This window comes from Hemiscyllium ocellatum, chromosome 14, assembly GCF_020745735.1.
Source record: "Hemiscyllium ocellatum isolate sHemOce1 chromosome 14, sHemOce1.pat.X.cur, whole genome shotgun sequence".
Lineage (NCBI taxonomy): Eukaryota > Metazoa > Chordata > Chondrichthyes > Orectolobiformes > Hemiscylliidae > Hemiscyllium > Hemiscyllium ocellatum.
In genome coordinates, this window is record NC_083414.1 from 27628684 (window position 1) to 27651174 (window position 22491).

Here is a 22491-nt window from a genome sequence, read left to right on the forward strand (position 1 = left end):
CACCAACCCAGAAGATAATTTTAGAACCTTAATCTGATAAGCATTTCACCATATCTGAACATAATCATGCTTTCCTGAATTGGAAGTATTTATAGGGTGTCTTTGTTTGATTATGTACCCAAGAGCACCTTCATAAAATCTGCAAATCAAATATACCACAAATCAGAAAATGCTTTAATTGAGAAATCCCCTAGGTGCCTTAAATGCAATTTATGCATAATTAGCATCGACTGAAAAGGTCTTAGAAGCCACTACTCATCTCATGGTGCTTTACAGACATAAACACAAAGTCTCATTATAATATGATGTGAGCATTTATAAAGACTATTTTTTGATGCAAAATGTCAATATAGAAATAGTGCACAGATAAATCTTTAAGTATGCATGATCAGTGCTTCTTTGTTAGCTCTACTACTTGACTTCTTACTGATAATAATGTGGGTTATGGATATTGCCATATTTGCTTCAAGTACGTATTGACAAGTTGAAAATTATCCATTGCATAAAATGTTCCAATACAGCTTTCCCCACCTATTTCCAGGAAGCACAGACAGCAAAATTTTACAAAGCTAATAATTTTTTTACATTCAATGCGTTTTAGTTACCATTTCTAACCAATAAATAAGTAATATTTAACTTGAACCTGGCTGCAAAATGTGTATGAGTACATGTATTTTTAAAATTGAAAGTGTATGCACTTTTTAAACAATAAAACGTCTATTTACAAATCTTCTTCAGAAAAAGTACAGCTTTTTAATGAATTAAAGTTTTCCTAATCATTTCAATCCTAAGTTGTAGATTTGTTAATATCATGAAGTAACATGCTTACCTACTATCCAATTCAAGTTCCAGGAAAGGCTGTGTTCTCTCAGATGTACAATGTAAACACCACATGGTTATAACAGTCAGTATAAGTGGGTACCCAATGGTGTCAACAAAACTTCAGTTCGGCTAAACATTGTAAAACACAATAATGGTGCAACATGGCACATATGAAAAAATTACATGAATGCTCCAACAGAACTCAGGAGATTTGAGCAGCTCAGGATACAATCTTGTTTCAGCATCAGAAGAAAATGAAATTCAACAGGACTTAGAGAAGGAAATGACTGGTCTGCTTGGGAGTGGTTGATTGATCGAGTTAATCAACGTGATTTGTTAAAAGCTTTTCCCAGGGAGGTATTTGCCACTAGAAGGCAATGCTGTAATCATATTTGATGCAGATTGTCAGTGCAAACAGCAATACAACTGGGAGTTGGTCCATGTGATGTTGTGTAGGCAGCTCTATTAATAGATGTTTTCAGACAGATAAATGTTGAACTCTGTCTTTACCAATTTATTGATACTGATCAGCTCTGCAACTGAAGTTGCCTGCATTTGAGAGAGATTAATCTCCTTTTTGATAAGGCTTATTAACGCTTTCAAGAATGTATACACTGAAGTTGCAGTCACATATCTGAAGATATAGATTATTTAATCTCATATTAATACTTCAATCTAACAATAAATTTAAAAGGAAATCATGTAACTAGTGAAAAAAATCAAACCAATGGATCTTTAATGGGTCAAGGTCTTCATGATAAATGCATATTTAATATTACAGAGGAGGAAGTGCTGGATATCTTGAAATGCATAAAGGTGGATAAATCCCCAGGACCTGATCAGGTGTACTCTAGAACTCTGGGAAGCTAGAGAAGTGATTGCTGGGCCTCTTGCTGAGATATTTGTATCATCAATAGTCACAAGTGAGGAGCCAGAAGACTGGAGGTTGACTAACGTGGTGCCACTACTTAAGAAGAGTGGTAAGGACAAGCCAGGGAACTATAGACCAGTGAGCCCTACATCGGTGATGGGAAAGTTGTTGGAGTGAATCCTGAGGGACTGGATGTACATGTATTTGGAAAGGCAAGGATTGATTAGGGATAGTCAACATGGCTTTGTGCGTGGGAAATCATGTCTCACCAACTTGATTAAGTTTTTTTGAAGACGTATCAAAGAGGATTGATGAGGGCAGAGCGGTAGGTGTGATCTATATGGACTTCAGTAAGGCGTTCGACAAGGTTCCCCATGGGAGACTGATTAGCAAGGTTAGATCTCATGGAATACAGGGAGAACTAGCCATTTGGATACAGAACTGGCTCAAAGGTAGAAGACAGAGGGTGGTGGTGGAGGGTTGTTTTTCAGACTGGAGGCCTGTGACCAGTGGAGTGCCACAAGGATCAGTGCTGAGTCCTCTACCTTTTGTCATTTATATAAATGATTTGGATGTGAGCATAAGAGGTAAGGTTAGTAAGTTTGCAGATGACACCAAAATTGGAGGTGTGGTAGACAGTGAAGAAGGTTACCTCAGATTACAACAGGATCTTGATCGGATGAGCCAATGGGCTGAGAAATGGCAGATGGAGTTTAATTCAGAAAAATGCAAGATGCTGCATTTTGGGAAAGCAAATCTTAGCAGGACCTATATACTTAATGGTAAGTTCCTAGGGAGTGTTGCTGAACAAAGAGACTATGGAGTGCAGGTTCATAGCTCTTTGAAAGTGGAGTTACAGGTATATAGGATAGTGAAGGCAGCGTTTGGTATGTTTTTCTTTATTGGTCAGAGTATTGAGTACAGGAGTTGGGAGGTCATGTTGTGGCCATACAGGACATTGTTCAACCGCTTTTGGAATATTGCGTGCAATTCTGGTCTTCTTCCTATTGGAAAGATGTTGTGAAACTTGAAAGGGTTCAGAAAAGATTGACAAGGATGTTGCCGGGGTTGGAGGAGTTGAGCTATGAGGAGAGGCTGAACAGGCTGGGGCTGTTTTCCCTGGAGCGTTGGAGGCTGACGAGGTGACCTTATAGAGGTTTACAAAATTATGAGGAGCGTGGATAGGTTAAATAGACACGGTCTTTTTCCTGGGGTCAGGGACTCCAGAACTGGAGGGCATAGGTTTAGGGTGAGAGGGGAAAGATATAAGAGAGACCTAAGGGGCAACTTTTCACACAGAGGATGGTACGTGTATGGAATGAGCTGCCAGAGGAAGTGATGGAGGCTGGTAAAATTGCAACATTTAAAAGACATTTGGATGGGTATATGAATAGGAAGGGTTTGAGGGATATGGGCCGGGTGCTAGCAGGTGGGACTAGATTGGGTTGGGATAGTTGGTTGGCATGGGTGAAGTCTCTATCCCACAACATTGTTATAATTAGGTGTTGAACGATTTTTAACCAATTCACTTTTTGACAGTTTGTTAGATTGCAATGTAATTGCTTATATATTTGTCAGATATTATGGATTGAATGGTCTCATTTTGTGTTCCAACATTCTGATTTGATGAAGCTGGTGCACCTTTTAAATTAAGCTTTGAAAAAACCTTTAGTACTATATTGGCATCCAGAGGTATTGGAGCATAGTTCAAATATTAATCTCTTGACACATAGTATAATTGTTCCTACTTCTGGATGAGGACTCCCACCTGCTCCAGGCGTGTCCTGATATGTCTGAATGGGTTAATTTAAATGTTCTCTAATTCAAGTATTTTTAAGAGTGACCAAGTGATAAAGAAAATAAGGTAGTCACTTTAAGCCTGTTATAACCATGTGTTTTTGGTCACCCCGCTGACTGAATCATGCAATGGCCCATTATGTTTAGGTCTCCATGATAATGAGGAAGCGATCATCTGTAGAATTCCTACTTGTTTTGATGCATTCCATTTGAAGCGCATTCACTTCTTCTAGAAACAGCAAGCAATACTCCATTAATTATTGGCTTGTAACATTACACAAGATTGATTTCGAAGAATCCTGGGATTTCTGGAATCCTTCACCACTTAAGATATCCAACATACTAATTCAACCTCATTCTTGAACATTTAACACCAATATGAATCCAATTCAAACCATTCACCACCTCTCCAAGTAATTCGGTGGCGACAGACAACTGAAGAGTATAGGTTAAGTACTCAAATCTAGACAGTGGGGTCTAGGAGCATGAATAGGGTACAACTCTAAATTTGTTATAGAAATTTCAGAACTATAACTGATCCAGTTAAGATAGTTAAAAGCTAGCTAATACAGTAACTCACCACACTGCTTTCTGCTGAATTTGAGCGAGATAAAAAAACTTGAAGACAGGCAGACTGAGAATAGTGGACATTTCTAGTCGCGATACTACAAAAGTAATAGTTAAGATTCAGGAAAGAAATGCAAAATTTATTTATAAAAAGTTGACACCAAAACAGCATGCAGGACTGGAGCTCTTTTCTATAGAGAGAGAACGTAGAAGCCTAGCCATTGACGCTTACATCCAATTTACAAATTAAGAAAGAATGTGACTTGATCACAATATTCAAAATTATAGCTATGTTTTAATAGGACAGGTGCAGAGTAGAAGTTTCTGTTTTTTTGCAGATGTTTCCAAACCTAAATGCCATAATAATGTGATTGCACAATAAATCCATTAGCTAACTCAGGAAAATCTGCATCAGTTGGTGAGAATGTAGATCTCTCTACTATGACAAACTGCACAGCACTTAAGGGAAAGCTAGATAATAGCAGGAGGGTGAAGGATTAGAAAAGTAAGTAAAGAAAGCTTCACATAAATTGACACTCTAGTGAAGATTCAGCTCATACATCTCGTAAATTATTAATTTTGACAATCTAATTTTCTGGTCAATTGCTCTGTAACAACAATTTAACAGTCTGCAAATGCACTTTTTTTTTATTTTTAAAAGGTATGGAATTCATGAAAAAAAATACTTTGCATCAAGAGTCAAAAAAATCAATGCAACTTCTTATAACTCCATCATGCTCAATTATAATGATGGCAATAAATAAACAAACCAAAGGAACTTGGATGCTGGAAATCAGAAACAAAAAAAGAAATCGCTGCAAAAACTCAGCAGGTCTAGCAGGATGTTTGTGGAGAGTAAGTCGAGGTAACGTTTTAGGTCCAGTGACCCATCTTCAGAACTGAACAAGTACACTGGAGCCTAGACAAATGAGAGTTAAGCTTGGTGATCTTATTGCAACATACTGGATTCTTAAGGGACTTAACAGAGTAAACACAGAGCACGTTTCCCTTCATGGGGCAGAACAGGACCATAGGGCATAGTCCCAAATAAAAATATGCTGATTTAAGACTAAGATGAGGAGAAATGTCTTTGCTTAGAGAGTTGAGGGTCTTTGAAACTCTTTGCCACAGTGAGCTATGAGGAGGCATCCTTGTGTGTATTTAAGGCTGAGGTAGATAGATCCTTGATCAGTAGGTGAATCAGGGGTTATGGAGAAGGGCAGGAAAAGTAAAAGGGCAGAAATAGGATCCTATTAAATGGCAGAGCAGGTTCAAGTTGCTGAACAGCTTGTTCCTGTGTCTATTTCTTATGGCAGTCATACAAAGCACAAAAGGAGGTCAGCTGTGGTTATTGGAGGTCAGACATCTCAGCTCCAGGACAAGGCTGCAAGAGTTTCTCAGCAAGCGAACATGGTCCAACCATGTTCAGTTGCTTCATCAATGTCCTTTCTTCATCATCAGAAGGGTTGTTTGCTAATGGTTACACAATTTTCAGCACCAACCACAACTCCTCAGACATTGAAGCAATCCATGTTGAATTTCAACAACTGGGCCAATATCCAGGCTTGTTTTTCCACACATGCCAGGTAATGACCATCTCTAGCAAGAGATAATCTATCCATTACTCCTTGACATTCAATGGCATTACCACCGCTGGATCACTAAACCTCAACATCCTGGAAGTAATAATTGATCAGAAAGCAAACTGGACGAGCACATAGTTTCAGCCTGCTTTCCAACATAGAATTTAAGATACTGAAAATGCTTATTTCAGTCTGAAAGTTAAAATCAACAGCAAAAAGGTTTCTTACAGACTTAAAACTAATATTGGAAGTCAATATATAATTATGTAGTCCTCCTGTTAGAAAAAAAACTTTAAACAATAAAGAGTGATCTGCTAAACTACAGCAGCTCACCTGTGAACAGTGGTCAGTTGGCTCCACTATTTTGTCTCCTTCAATTAGGTGCCAGAGCCGGTGTGACATAATTTCTACTGATTTGGGGCAAGCGTTTCAGATTGGAACCTCCTACTACAGGCCTTCATATCTTAAAGATACAGACACACACTGAGCAAAACTTTTTAAAGAGGCTGTGACTTGGAGGCCACAACAGTGAAAAATAAAATAGAAGCAAAAGAAAGAAGAAAAAATGTTTAGAACAGTGAATCAAGCCAAGAAAAGAACAAACAAGGCTTGCATTCTATTTCAAAAAAACCAAAAGCCATATAGCGTCAACCAAAACTAAAATGAAAGGGAGGCATTTGACTATGGATTGGGAAGTGAGTGACATCTTCATCAAACTATAGCTAGTTAAGCAACACGTGAAGTGTTATTTCACAAGTCTCAAGAGAAAGTTGCAAAATATTACTTGCCATCAGTAAGGTGGGGCTTCACCACATGAACATATCCAGTCCTTTTCAGGTCAATGAAGGTCCAGGCAAGACCTGGAGAGTACTTCAGGACTAGCTAAGATACAAATCAACTTCTGGGTTGACAGACACCAACAAGTTGTTTAGACAAAAACCCCAAGAGTTTACTGACAACCTAGTCATCAGATGTCACAGCAAGAGGCATGAGCTTGATTTATTTCATGAAGAACTTGAGGCGAATCAGATTGGTAACCAACTCTACTGTGTTCAAAGCTCACCAAAAATATCTCCTCACCATGGAAAATGGGTCATGCCATTGATGCCCTGCTTCAAGATGGACACCAGCACAATGCCATTGTGTCAGACTAACCTCAATTGCTTGCTTTGACCTCAGTGTTGTCTGCACCCAAAGTGCACCAAACCAGCAAGATGCTGGGGAAAAGGTTCTGTTGGAAAGAAATAGTACAATAGAAAGGAATTTAAACTGGAACAAGGAAAAGTTATGTATGGCAAAGCAATGGTCTGGAGCGAAGGCCAAGTATAAAAAGAGATAACAGTAATAAACACTCAAAACTTAAAGGTAGTCACCATAGGAACATTACACATAAAACAGGAACAATGAAAAATTATATAATGAAATTTGTTTGCAATGAACAGTACTAAAAAGACAGAACTGAAAACAGTTGGATTAAAGAATCAGATATCACTGGGATAACATACATAATTGCAGCTATGATTGCCAATATAATATTGTATACAAGCTATTTAAAAGGAACATTTAACATATAAGAAACAATTTAAAACACATAACTGCAATCGTCAGGGATGAGAACTGCTCACAAAAAGATTTCTTTCTGACCCATTGCAAGGAAGGAAGCACTAACAGGAAGTGATACAGAGTAATAATAGAACATAGAACATAGAACAGTATAGCACAGAACAGGCCCTTCAGCCCACGATGTTGTGCCGACCACTGATCCTCATGTATGCACCCTCAAATTTCTGTGACCATATGCATGTCCAGAAATCTCTTAAATGTCCCCAATGACCCTGCCTCCACAACTGCTGCTAGCAACGCATTCCGTGCTCTCACAACTCTGTGTAAAGAACCCGCCTCTGACATCCCCTCTATACTTTGCTCCAACCAGCTTAAAACTATGGCCCCTGGTGTTAGTCATTTCTGCCCTGGGAAATAGTCTCTGGCTATCGACTCTATCTATGCCTCTCATTATCTTGCATACATCAATTAGGTCCCCTCTTCTCCTCCTTTTCTCCAATGAAAAAAATCAGAGTTCAGTCAACCTCTCCTCACAAGATCAGCCCTCCAGTCCAGGCAGCATTCTGGTAAACCTCCTCTGAACCCTCTCCAAAGCATCCACATCTTTCTTATAATAGGGCGACCAGAACTTGACGCAGTATTCCAAGCGCGGTCTAACGAAGGTTTTATAGAGCTGCAACAAGATCTCACGACTCTTAAACTCAATCCCCCTGTTAAATGAAAGCCAAAACACCATATGCTTTCTTAACAACCCTGTCCACTTGGGTGGCCATTTTAAGGGATCTATGTACCTGCACCCCAAGATCCCTCTGTTCCTCCACACTGCCAAGAATCCTATTCTTAATTCTGTACTCAGCTTTCAAATTCGACCTTCCAAAATGCATCACCTCACATTTAAACAGGTTGAACTTCATTTGCCACCTCTCAGCCCATATCTGCATCCTGTCAATGTCCCACTGCAGCCTACAACAGACCTCAATACTGTCAACGACACCTCCAACCTTTGTGTCATCTGCAAATTTGCTGACCCATCCTTCAATCCCCTCACCCTAGTCATTAATAAAAATTACAAACAATAGAGGCCCGAGGACAGAGCCCTGTGGAACACCATTCACCACAGACTTCTAGGTAGAATATTTTTCTTCTTCTACCACTCGCTGTCTTCCGTTGGCCAGCCAATTCTGTATCCAGACAGCTATGTTCCCCTGAAACCCATTCCTCCTGACCTTCTGAATGAGCCTACCATGGGGAACCTTATCAAATCTGAAAATGTGATGCTGGAAAAGCGCAGGTCAGGCAGCATCCAAGGAACAGGACATTTGACATTTCAGGCATAAGCCCTTCATCAGGAATGAGGAAAGTGGGTCCAGCAGGCTAAGATAAAAGGTAGGGAGGAGGGACTTGGGGGAGGGGCGATGGAGACATGATAGGTGGAAGGAGGTCAAGGTGAGGGTGATAGGCCAGAGTGGGGTGGGGGCGGAGGGGTCAGGAAGAAGATTGCAGGTTAGGAAGGCGGTGCTGAGTTCGAGGGATTCGACTGAGACAAGGTGGGGGGAGGGGAAATGAGGAAGCTGGAGAAATCTGCATTCATCCCTTGTGGTTGGAGGGTTCCCAGGCGGAAGATGAAGCGCTCTTCCTCCAACCATTGTGTTGTTATGGTCTGGTGATGGAGGAGTCCAAGGACCTGCATGTCCTTGGTGGAGTGGGAGGGGGAGTTGAAGTGTTGAGCCATGGGGTGGTTGTGTTGGCTGGTCCAGGTGTCCCAGAGGTGTTCTCTGAAACGTTCCGCAAGTAGGTGGCCTGTCTCCCTAATATAGAGGAGGCCACATCGGGTGCAGCGGATGCAATAGATGATGTGTGTGGAGGTGCAGGTGAATTTGTGGCGGATATGGAAGGATCCCTTGGGGCCTTGGAAAGAAGTAAGGGAGGAGTGTGGGTGCAAGTTTTGCATTTCTTGTGTTGCAGGGGAAGGTGCCGGGAGTGGAGGTTGGGTTGGTGGAGGGTGTGGACCTGACGAGGGAGTCACGGAGGGAGTGGTCTTTTCGGAACACTGATAGGGGAGGGGAGGGAAATATATCCCTGGTGGTGGGGTCCATTTGGAGGTAGCGGAAATGACGGTGGATGATACGCTGTATATGGAGGTTGGTGGGGTGGTAGGTGAGAACCAGTGGGGTTCTGTCCTGGTGGTGGTTGGAGGGGCGGAGGAGCGGGAAATGGAGGAGATGCGATGGAGGGCATCGTCGATCACGTCTGGGGGGAATCTGTGGTCCTTGAAGAAGGAGGCCATCTGGGTTGTACGATATTGGAACTGGTCCTTCTGGTATCAAATGCCTTGCTGAAGTCCATATACACCACATCCACAGCTCGATCCTCATCAACTTTTCTAGTCACATTCTCGAAGAACTCGCTAAGGTTTGTGAGGCATGACCTGCCCCTCACAAAGCCGTGTTGACTGCATTTAATCAAGCCATGCTCTTCAATACGGAAAGCAAACCTCACATCTAACTTTAACAATAAAGGTATAAATTAGTTAATTGAAAGTGATGTGGTTTCATATAAGTTGTAAAGGAATAGAATGGAGAAAACTGTGCAGGATGGGGAACTAAGCAAGGAGAAACAAGAAAATACTTGCGAAGAGGTAGGACAACAATAATTGAAAGAGAGATTGAGAGTTTTAGAGAAATATATTTCATTAAAAATAACTAAGCCAAGAATGAGATCTCGTGGACAAAAGGAAGAGTAAAGGATAATATTGAACAAAAGGAACATAAAATAAGGAAACAATAATAATGAGCGAGTCAAACAGCAGTAGGGGAGCTATCGCTAACTTCATGACCAATATTGTGCCTTCAATTATCTTATCAAAAGAGATTGTCTTGTCATTACTATTCGCTTTTAAGTAGCTTTTAGTGTGCAAATTGATTCTCATGTTTTCCACATTACAATGATAAATAGACAGTGTATTTCATTAGCTATAAAATACTTTATGATATCCATTAATCCGATAGGGCACTACATAACTCCAAATTTTTCCTTACTCTTTTTAAAAAAAAATCAATATATTGAACTGCTTTCGGCAGAGACAATTCCACATACTAACCACTGTGAAGTGATTATTATTTCCAAACATCTCAAATCAATGATTTGTAATTAGCTGAGATCCACAAAACATCCTCTTTGCAACAGTAATTGTTTGAACATAGGATTTCTAGTAATTCTTTTGAATAGAATTAAAACTTTTTACCCTAGAAAAAGCTACATAAAGTTGCTGTGTTAAAAGTCTTAGAGTCAGAAATACATATTTTGTCAAGAGTCTGGCCTTATGACTTTTTATATTCAAAGTTTTCTCCAGAGTTGAAAAGACAAGGTTACTTAATGGGACTGTTATTCGAGTAATCAATGCTAGATCCTTGAAGTTTGTTGGTACATTTTCAGCATTGATCATTGAAGAAAACAGCTTTCAAACTTCCAATCTTATTCCAATGCATTACTAAGAAATGAAAACAATCACAAATTGCTATTAAGGTGAAAACAAAACAAAACAAAATATTGCAAGCTGAGATTTTGTGCCCAAAGCAATTTCAAAAACACTTCACAAGCAAGAAAAGAAAATCAGATGGCAACCCAAGTTGGAATTTGTAATTGCAGATGGCAGCCAAAGAACAAAAAAGTGGCTGATATACCATTAATGAGTAAATGCTCCAAAATGCACATAATAACCATTCTCAAAACAAATGCAGACATTTAACATTTCACTGTTGCATACTGATCAACTGAAGAGTAAACTTCACAGCAGCACACGTGGCTACTGATGAAATTTCAGTAACACAATTATTTACTAAGTTTTTGACAGCTTATATCTTAAAATATTTTATAAATATAAGGGAGCTTTAAACAAATTAAAAGCAAACCAGTCTCTTCAATTTCACCACTCTTGTATTCTGTATTACACTTGACTCATAACGTCTGGTAGTCTCTCTTTACTCCTTGAACAATGGAGAAAAGTGACTTGTTAGCTGCTTTGAAGTAAAGTGGAACAAACCCCCTGGAACAACTACAATTAGACCTTTTTGATTTTATAATATAATGAATGGACAACCATAGAATGCCATAATTGCACTGGAGCACAAGTGGTCAACACCATTCAATTAGATAATTGCTAATGAATTTTGAAAACTGAACGACCTGATTTAGTTGGAAAAGCCTGTAAACCTGACATTAATCACAACTGAACTAAGAACAAAAAGAGAACAAAGTTCAACACAAGAACAAGCCCTTTGGCCGACCAAGTCTGCACCGACACAATGCCTTTGAACTTAAACCTTTTGCCTCTATGCAGTCCACATCCCTCTATTCCTTGCCTGTACATGTAACTGTCAAGATGCCTCTTAAACTATTGTATTTACCTTCACTGACACTGCATTCCAGGCACTTCCACTCTAAAAAAAAAACTTGCCCCTCACATCATCATTAAAATTGTCCCCTTTTCTCAACCTATGTCTCCTAGCAATTTCAACATTGAAAAAAGACTGATTTTCTAATCTATTCACACCTCTCAATTTTTAAACTTCTATCAGGGCATCCTTCAACTTTCAAGTGAAAACAAACCAAGTTTGTTTAATCATTCCTCGTAGCTAATACCTTCCAAGCCAGGCAACATCCTGGTAAATCATTTCTGTGCCGTCTCCAAAGCTCTGATTATCCTTCTGGTTGGGTAGCAACCAGAAATGTGCAAAATATTCCAAATATGGCCTAACTAAACTTCCATCAAGATGCAACAAGACTTGCCACTTTTTATACTCGATACCCCAAATGAAGGCAGGAAGCCTGTCATATGCCTTCTTGACCACATTAAATTCTGAACATCTCAATTAATCTACCATCAGCAGCTTTTTAGGAAGAAAGTTTCCAAATTTCTGCTACTTTTTTGGGAAGAGATCTGTTTTGACATCACTCTAACCTGAATTTGAAGGCTGAGATGCTTGTTCTGGCCATCACACAAGAAAAAATAAATTATTTCTATTCCCCAAAACAAAACCGTAATTATCTGGAATGGTTCAATTAGATCTGATTAATTTTTTATATTAAGGTAATACAAGCCTTGCACCCCACCCCACCCCACTCCGGCCTATCACCCTCACCTTGACCTCCTTCCACCTATCCCACCTCCATCGCCCCTCCCCCTAGTCCCTCCTCCCTACCTTTTATCTCAGCCGGCTTGGCTCTCTCTCTCTTATTCCTGATGAAGGGCTTATGCTTGAAACGTCGAATTCTCTATTCCTGAGATGCTGCCTAACCTGCTGTGCTTTGACCAGCAACACATTTGCAGCTGTGATCTCCAGCATCTGCAGACCTCATTTTTTACTTATACATTCAATCCTCATTATTCAACATTTTCATCTGTTAGCTTTCTGATAACTACATACTGCTCCACTTCAAGCTCAATATATCCTTTTCAGAGCTGCCCTACATTGCCTGAGTTTAGTGCTGTCAATTGTACTCCAGATGGGCTCTCACCAGAACTGCATACAAAGCCAACTTCTCCGCCAACTCTCTTCAGATAAAGGTCAAAATTCAAGTAGTTTATTTTGCACCTGCCTCCAGCTTTTTACGGACTTGAATGTTTAAAATATCTCCTTCTCCACCATTCCCATCTTCTTGATTTAGAAATATCCTGTCCTTCTGTGACTTCTTTTTGCACTCTTCTGGTTGTGCCTAACAGGGTCAAAAGCTACAGCAATGAGGAAGAGTCAAATAGTTTGTATAATGCAGCAATAACCAATGAACAATCAGTTCATGATCAATTTAAATCAAATCAATTGGAGGCTGGGTGCCCTTCCCCTGTTGAAACTTTTTCCACTTTATGGGATTGGGAGGGTGTAACAGTTGGACTTTGAGCTTGGATATATATACTAGTGCCAGTCAAATTACCCATCAAATTGACTGATGTTTTAATCTTCTTGCCTAGATACATTCAGTCAATATTTTTTAAAAACAACATGTCCAAAATGTAATCCAACAGAGTGCACCAGAAGTTTGGACAAGATGCAATGTCTTTTTTGGAGTTGATACAGCACACATCACACTGTAATAACAGGTACTATGCAATCAAATTAGATTAGATTACTTACAGTGTGGAAACAGGCCCTTTGGCCCAACAAGTCCACACCGACCTGCCACCCTCCCAGACCCATTCCACTACATTAAACCCCTTCACCTAATACTACGGGCAATTTAGCATAGCCAATTCACATAACCTGCACATTTTTGGACTGTGGGAGGAAACCGGAGCAGACACGGGGAGAATGTGCAAACTCCACACCGTCAGTCGCCTGAAGTGGGAATTGAACCCAGGTCTCTGGCGCTGTGAGGCAGCAGTGCTAACCACTGTGCCAGCATGCCGCCCATGCAGGCATGTAATTTTAAATAATTTCCTATTATGATTTTGAACCAAAATCACATCTACCTCATCTCACTTCCACTTATGAAGTTATTCTGTCCACTTTTACTAATATTTCCCTCCATGCTTTCAGCTTCATCTTCCATTTGATTGCTTGGATTAAGTTCTTCCAGTTCTTTTGGTATGCAATAGTTGAATCATTGGATTTTTATCTCCTCCAATGGAGCAATGAAAATATTGCTGCTTTTAAGTCTCAAAGATACAACATAATTACAAATATCATTAGCAGCTGGCTCTTATACTCTTCCTGACATTATATACCATCCTATAACTTGGGTTTACACTTCCACATCTCCATAAGCTTACCAGTTATCTCTGAAACTGAAGTTTCCTTTCTCATAAGAAGCACATCTTTCCCTTGCAGCATTTCTACTCTCCATAAATCCAACATTTCAACATAATCATCTTGTTTTACTGAAGCTCGCTCCCAAGAAATGGAATTTGAGCAGATGTTTTGCCAGAATACACCCTTTCACCAGCTAATCATCACAACTATGCATCTGACCCAAATCAACCTTTAGCAATATAATTGGAAAGCCACTAGTTACTTACTGATTTATTTTATCTTCTCTTTTATTGTTTCCAGATTTTGTGTCGTGTACCATTATCCTTGCTGTCATTTTGAGGTGACTCATTAATACAATGAGCAAAATTGCAATTATTCATTAAATCGCAAAACCACTTTGAATGTAAAAAATAGTCATGCATGAGAAGACAAAAAAAATGAAGTGGAATTCTTCTATATAGTGACAATAACTTCCATGAATTAATGGAGCATTTGAAGCATAAACAGTCCAACTAAAAATGATCTTGTATTAAAGATCATCTCTTACTTACACCATTCACTTTGAGCAGAGGAAATATAGACCCAAAAAGCTAAAGGTCTTGGTTGGTTTTGAAGTTCCAGTTAATGTCATTAATGGTAGTTTACCTGTACTTTTTAAAAAATGAAATTGAACAATAATGTTAAACAGAGTAAGCTAATCAATTGGCGTCATATGTCCCTCAGATAGATCTGTTAGGAATACAACTTATTCCTATTAAAGCGGGAAGCCTACTGTGAGATTCTGTGGTGGTCATGTAACAAGTATTACAACACTTTCTTCAAATGTGATAGTTTCAATTGTGGATACAAAGTAAAATCATAACATTCTATAAAATATGAACTTCTCTCTGCATTTCTTTTTTCTTTACATTGTCTTACTATTGTAGGAAATTTCTCTAACTACCCTTGTTGTAGCTCCAAAATTAATAAGGGCAAATGTTTTAGTGTGAAATTGATCTGCAGCAGGTTAGAAGAGGAGATGTTCCTATGACATCCAGGTGCACCCACATGCAAGGGCTGTAGCATTAAAACATTGGAACCTTGGCTATACAGGAAATGTTAAAACATGGGAACAGGCGATTTTGTTCAACCAGTTCTGTAATTCTATGTGCAAACAAATAGTCCTAATCCCCGTTTTTGTTTTCCCCCTTTCCTTCACTCATCTGTCAATATTCAAGTTTAGATTGGATAAACACTTCATTGTATGTAATTACTTTTGCTCTCCGCTCAAAACGCCTTGCATTTGATCATGTGACCGTGGTCACTCATTATTGGTTGAATAATCGACAATCTGCTAGGTATCTATCCAGTGTCAGCCTTTCAAGATTTCAATTACCAATAATTTGGTGTTCTAACAAGTATTTCAGTTTTTGATGGGATTTCTTTGTATTTTTTCAAACCAGACAGCATTCTAGTAAAGTTATGCCATTAGATCATGAAGGTTATGTGAGCCTGAACACTTCCAAATTAATGACCACTACTATCATAGAATGATGAGTACAAACGCATGGAAAAAGCACCAGATTCCCCTCCACATATGCTGACTTGGTACTATAATGTCATTTGTTCATGGTCATTGGGTCAAATTCCTAATACTGCCTTCTTAAAAGCAAGCCAAGGACAATAGCGTTCCAAGAAAGCAGCACTCCACCAGCTTCTCCATGGTAATTAGGGATGGGCAAGAAATGTTAGAATGGGTCATCACTGGCTAGGCTATTAACAAATTAAAAACATCGCTATAATCATCAACAGATTAGAATTCCCTGAAAACATTGGAAAGATGGATGATGGATCTCTCATTGAGGTCCAAAGAAAACTTGTACAAAATATAAATAAATGGTTCTCTTTCAAACAGTTATATTTGCCAGAATGTTACAAAGCATGTGGTCGTGAATGTCAGTTATTTAATTAATGCAAAATTCAGTAGTTTATATTTAAGGTTATTCATGGTCATTCACATATACCTGTCCTGTATTACTTCACAAAATTTAATTAGATCTCATTGTCACATGCATCAGACATAATAAATAAAGTGATTTACTTTCAACCAGAAAACCAAAGCTCTGGCAATTCAAATAACTCACATTTACTAGATAAAATGACTGTAGGAGTAAGTCTAAATGTTTTCTAGCTGAACATTCAGAACAATAAAGTCATCAAAACTTTGTACCATTTATGACTCCATTATTTTTTCTGGCTCATTGAAACAGATGGCATAAATCTCACTGCACTGCTTGAATTTGAATTCAACACTTCAAACACCAAAATCACTTCTACGTACAATAAAGTCATTTTCCTCACCATCTCAGTCGTTGAGCGACTTATCTAAGAGGATTCTGACTTCATAAAATACCTTACTTTCTCCAAATTCTACTCCGTGTCCTTCCAGTGTCAAATGTTCAAGATTTCAATTGTCCAAACTCTCAATTTGTTAGAATCATATATGTTAAAGTCATGGTCCTTTGGTCCATCGCATTTGTATGCCCAAAATCCGCTACTACCTACACTAGTCCCATTCTCTGGCACTGGGTCCACAACCTTGAATGTTATGACATTTCAAGTGTTGATCCAAGTACTTTTTATTGGTTGTGAGGTTATTTGCTTCAACTACCCTTCCAAACCCCCAGCACCCTCTGGATACAAAATGATTTCCTCAAATCCCGTCCTAACTTTCACTTTAAAGGCGTGCCCCCTTGTTTTTGGCCCTTTGATTAAGGGAAATGATTGTTTTCCAACTACTCTTTCCACACCCCTCAATTTTATATACCTCTATCAGGTCCACCCTCAACCTTCTCTGGTGCAAAGACAACAACTTGAGCCATATACAGTTTCTCTCCTAGTTAAGATGGTTTCCTTTATAAGAAGGTGCAATATAAATTTTGTAGTCAAGGCAGGAACAGAAATCATGCACCATAATGCTAGTCCTGTCACAGGTCCCCGATGCCCAAGCTAAGCATAATGGCCACACCCCTGTCCAGAGCTAGTAGGGTTATTGGACCCTATTGTGGGCCCTAACTGTGGAAGGGAGAAAGACTTGTAAAGAATATGTTTAAACTGAATTTGACTTGATACATTTTTACAATAAAGGAGTAAATATTTCATTAAGCAATCAACTTTTGAATTTATACAACGTAGTACAATATGTTCTATTGTATAATCACAGGCCTTTAGTAGCAGATAATTTGACATTTAAACATATGCCCTTAACAGGCTCGATGCTATTACATGAATTCGTCGTTATATTTATACCAGTTGTAAATTGCATCTTTCAGAAGCGAGATGATACAATCTAAAAATAATTACGATATTGTCACCATTTCCAATTAATTGAAAAAAATAATTTTCTATTACAATACGAACATAGCCAAGCCTACACTGAGATAATAACTTTTTCCCAAGATATCAGGCAAGCATAGTATTATTTTGTTTTGTTAGTCTTGACAGGAAACAAACTGCAGCATAATTAATGCAATTAAATCCACATCGGCAAAAAAAAACAAACAAAAGCAAATTAGCTTTCCTGCTTTTCCACTTCAAGGGAATAAAATCAGATAGATTCAATGCCTACAACTATTTTGCTGGTAAGGCTCTGCCCTTTAATTATGCTTTGAGGTTGTTCGACCACTATTAACCTGTCTTATAGAAACAGCTTTCCATAATGCATCTTCCTTTGTCTATTTTCAGATGATCTTTTAACACACTTAAACGAAATCAAACAATTTAAAAACTTTAGCCTTATTGGCAGCTCTCATAAGTTTTTAAATGTGACCACAATGGAACTTTTAATGTAAATGCTAAGGTTCTACCACACAACTCATCAGGAAAAACACATACATCACAAAGATTATGCTGATGACAACTGTGGGCATTTGTGATGCTCCTATCACAGTGTAACATTTGGCTGTTGAACTGGCGGCATGTGGTTTTGGTCTGTACATATCAGGATGTTAATGATTAACTTGTGTTTCTGAAGCCATGTTGTTTTGAAACCAGATGAAAGGGATGGTAATGGGAATTTGATTGCACTGAGTGAATTGCATATATAAAGTTGCACCAAACTACTAGCTATATCTGATCTAACTATGCAATTAATTCACAAGCATGGATTAATCCCATTTTTTGATAGGTTACAGTACAAACCAAAGACCATCTAGTGTACAAATAGAATATGCTGGTATTGAGAGTTGCTGTCAAACTGCCAAATGGCATATTATAAATAAACCAAGAATACAAGTATTTGAGTTAGAGTGCAACTGATGTTCCCAAGTATTTTACCCTCTTTTATAAAGCTTATTTTTAGATGTCTTTTGAACAAGTATCTGACTACGTGAAAAAGCTACTTATTTGGGAAGACAACAAATAAAAAAAATCCAATTTGAAATTTAATATGGTATATTTTTCCATCTTAGGAAAGTTTATTCAATTAATTAAATCTATCATTTTATTGCTCTTTAAAATAAGCAGCAAACTCCATTTTCTTACATGAAAAAAAAGTCAAAATTACACAATCTGGATTAGCAGAGACAGAGACACAGACAGACAGACAGAAGATTGGTGGTGTTTAACCTGAGGGACATCCTGCCTCAGGTGATCCACAAAATTGAGAAAAAAAATCCATTTTATGAAGGATGCTCTAAGTATAAAGTGACTTGAGTACTTCCTCAGTTCTGCATCCAAGTATTAGACTAGATTACCTGTTTCAGCCCTAGAACAGAAATTCAAATCACAATCTTCTCACCAAGATGACTGCACTTTCTCCAAGCCAAGAGACATTTGTTTGATTACCAAGCATACAAACAGAGCTAATTGGCTGAGCACAGGGTTTCACAATCAAACATTGCATCCCCTAAAACAAACAAATTGAAAAGAAAACAAAATAAAAACATTGTAAAAGGCAGGTAAGTGGGACTTTATGAACTCATTTTGCAGTAATCAAGCACAGACATGATGAGCTGAAAGGCATTCTTCTGCACTTTTATGGTGTTAATATGACATTGAAATGTGATTATGAAGTGTGGTTAAAAAAGGTTGTATTAAAAATGAGAAATTGTGTTCACATGCCATTTAAAAATGACTAGCTAAATTATTTCCACATTGTAGCATCTTTACTTGAACATCCCAAAACCAAAATATTCAATTTACAGCAGTCTAGTATGATTTCAGTTACCAATTTAAGTCTGCTGTATAAACCTCAGATTATGTGCAATCAATTGCTTTTGTTAGTGGATTGCATGTCCCTAAGAAGTCACATTGTTATCGTAAGTATTTGATAGCAAAACATTGTCCAAGCATATAAAAATGTCATCAAAATCAGGCACCTTTTGCACAATTCTCCATGTGCCTCTCCTGTGTGAACTGAGAAAACACCTGTTTAGGTCAAGGCCAGTTTTGAACAATTATACTACTTCAACTCAACAGGTAAACATACTCATGTTTGCCGCAAACTGCATAATAACAAGCATGCACGGTTTCTTGACACCAATGGTTATCTGGTTTGAGTTAAACAAAATTTTTAATTAACCTTCCTCTTTTATTTCAACAAATCATTTCCTTGATTAACTTTGTGATCTGATTTCTTTCCCTATCCAGAAACATTGGCATTGAGGAAGAGCTTAGCTCTTTTTAATTTTGTAAGAATAAATCACCAAACTAAACAAACAACAAATTACAAGCACTGCGTAATGGGCTATGGAGGACTCAGTTCTTTTAAAGCAAACTTCTCAGGCATGCTATGACACACCTCTGTAGAGCAGGTGGAACATGAACTCAGGCTTCCTTGCTCAGAAGTAGGAACTCTATCACTGTACTATAAGAGCCCTTCACTTAGTGTCGAGGTATTTTTAATCAACCTGTTAAGAGACACTGCTGGAGAAAGTGAGATCTGAACCTGGGCATCACATGCTCTCAGTCAACACAATTCTGACTTCACCATCTACAAGATGGGATTTGAATCCATGACCTCAGGAGTTTACTGTGGCTTTCTGGATTACTCGTCCAGTGACATTATCACTATGCCGTTGCCTCCCCTGCTCACAATATGAAGTGAAATGTTTGCCAGACATTCCCTGCATTTTGCCTGAGATCTACCATCATGATGAGTGAGGAATTCAATGTTTAGCGACAGAAGAGTTCCATTATTGCATGCAGTCTTCAAGGGAAATTTAGATTTTATTTTTTAGTTTCAGTGGCCACGTATTGAAAGAAGTTGACAGAATATTTGGCTTCAACATAAAGCTATTAAATATAACTCTTCTACCCTCCCCCAGCTCCTAAATCCTTTCTCCAAAAACAATGAACAAAAAAAATCACAAAATGTGACAGCATATATTGTCACATTATACAAGTCCAATGAAAATAACCACCAACCATTTAGGCAGTTACAGTCCTGTAATCAGATGCTTGATTTTTTTACCCTCTGCCTGCAGTCATTGTTAAAAGTTCACTCCAATTCATTATATGTCAGCATGTTCATGTGCTGATGAGATCATTTTTAAAAACCTGCAGCATCAGGTTTCTGCTTTGCTGGAAATAATGCAGCAATGAAGCAGGCAAAAAGTTCAATCTCAAAGATCAAAATGTATGCGTCATTCTGCTATTTCAATGGAAGATAATCCTGGTGATTTAACTTTGGCAAATTTTAGGATTAAGAATTCAACAAAACAGTTTTGAATTTAAAACAAAACTGCAAACCAGTTAACAATACTGCAGAAGAATTATTGTTGTGGAAGACAATAAAAGCAATAAGCTCGGAAGCAGTATTTCAGTTTTATGCCAAAATGGTACGATCAGTTCTTCAAATTCACTTTGGAATTACAGCAGAATTTAATTTACCTTTATTTCTTGTTTTAATTGAAGTAATAATCAGAGGGTAACAGAGCATTAAACTAGACTTGTTGCTGCATAAGTTAGACTTCCATCTGAAAGTGTTCGAATTTCCAATAAACAAAACTACAAAATAGATTTCTCTGTTGTTTTGCTTGGTTTAGAGCAACATCTTGGTTGAGCATGAATACTCCCCAGCAGGGTGACCTAAAGTACATTGATTGTGTTGATGGATATGTCCGCAGGGGGACACAATCAGAATTGTGCTGACTTAACAGTACAGCACTGTGGATGTGAAAGAGCACAAAAGAAATAAGGTGAAAAATAAAGTGCATTCCACTTTTGAAAACGGATAATATAGGAAGAAATATGTATCCTTTAATCCTGCTCAATTTCACAGAAACCATTATATCTCTTGCTTCTTTATCTAGAAGATAATGTTTAGCTGTGAATCAAAACATTTAATGAAAATAATCCAAGAGGAGTGATTTATTAATGTCACTCACACTACTCCTTTGAGCAATAAACAGCTATCACTTCTCACAGTTCCTCAGATCCTTTCTCATTAATACATAGCAAACATTCACATTTCCTACATCATAGATAAAACACATTACCTGAACATCAAGTGCAAAAATGGCATCACACCAAGTTATCCCTAGTTGTGAATCACTCATCACCTAATCAAGAGAATCAACAGTTGTAAAGGGATGAGAGGAGGCTGAGCCACCCACCATCATTCCTTCTGGAACTACCAGCCCATCTTCATTCACACACCACTTTGATCCCTTGTTGATCAGCAGCTCCCTTTATTGCCCAGGTGACATGGAGAGAGATGCGGAACTACAGTTATCGCATTGGCCCTGGGGTTCTTCATCTGAGGAATGGCTTATTGTTGGTCAAGAGCCTGACTGGCACTCAATTCAGTGTACTTCTGCAGAGACAATGACAGAGGTGTTCATGGTTCTGTGGGTGGTGGTCCCATCATTTAGTCATAAAGCAGGCACTTTGGTCCAATTCATTCATGCTGACCAGATATCCTAAATTAATCTAGTTCCATTTGCCAGCATTTGGCCTGTTTCCCTCAAAACTTTATTCATATACCCATTCAGGTACATTTCAAATATTGTAACTGTACCAGCCTCCACCACTTCCTCTGTTAGCCCATTCCATACAACCACCACCCTCTGCATGTTCCTTTAGTCCCATTTTAAGTTTTCCTCCTTCACCTTAAACCTGTGCCTTCTAGATTTGGACTCCCATACCCAGGGGAAAAGACCTTGACTGTTCACCCTATTCATGTCCCTCATGATTTTAAAAACATTTATAAGGTCACCCCTCAGCCTCCGAAACTCCAGGGAAAAAAAAAAACCCCAACCTATTCAACCTTTCCCCATAGCTCAAGCCCTCCAACCCTGGCAAAATTCTTGTAAATTTTTTCTGATCCCTTTCAAGTTTCACAAAATCCTTCCTACAGCGAAGAAACCAGGATTGAATGCAGTATTACAAAAGTTGCCTAACCAATGTCCTATACAACTATAACATGACCTCTCAACTCCTCAATATTCGGATTAAATTCTGCCCAACTAGATGCTTTGGTACCTCTGTCATTATGACCTCTCTTCAAAAAAAAAACCAAGGACAAAATAACCTTTATAAACTGACAGCATTATCACACTGG

The 22491-nt window shown here is 38.5% G+C and overlaps 1 protein-coding gene across 3 annotated transcripts in view; it reads right to left on the reverse strand.

The window, feature by feature from the left end:
- The window catches only part of iqsec1b (IQ motif and Sec7 domain ArfGEF 1b), a 487182-nt gene that overhangs the window by 98427 nt on the left and 366264 nt on the right, over window positions 1-22491 (reverse strand). The gene's annotated exons all lie outside the window — the stretch shown is intronic.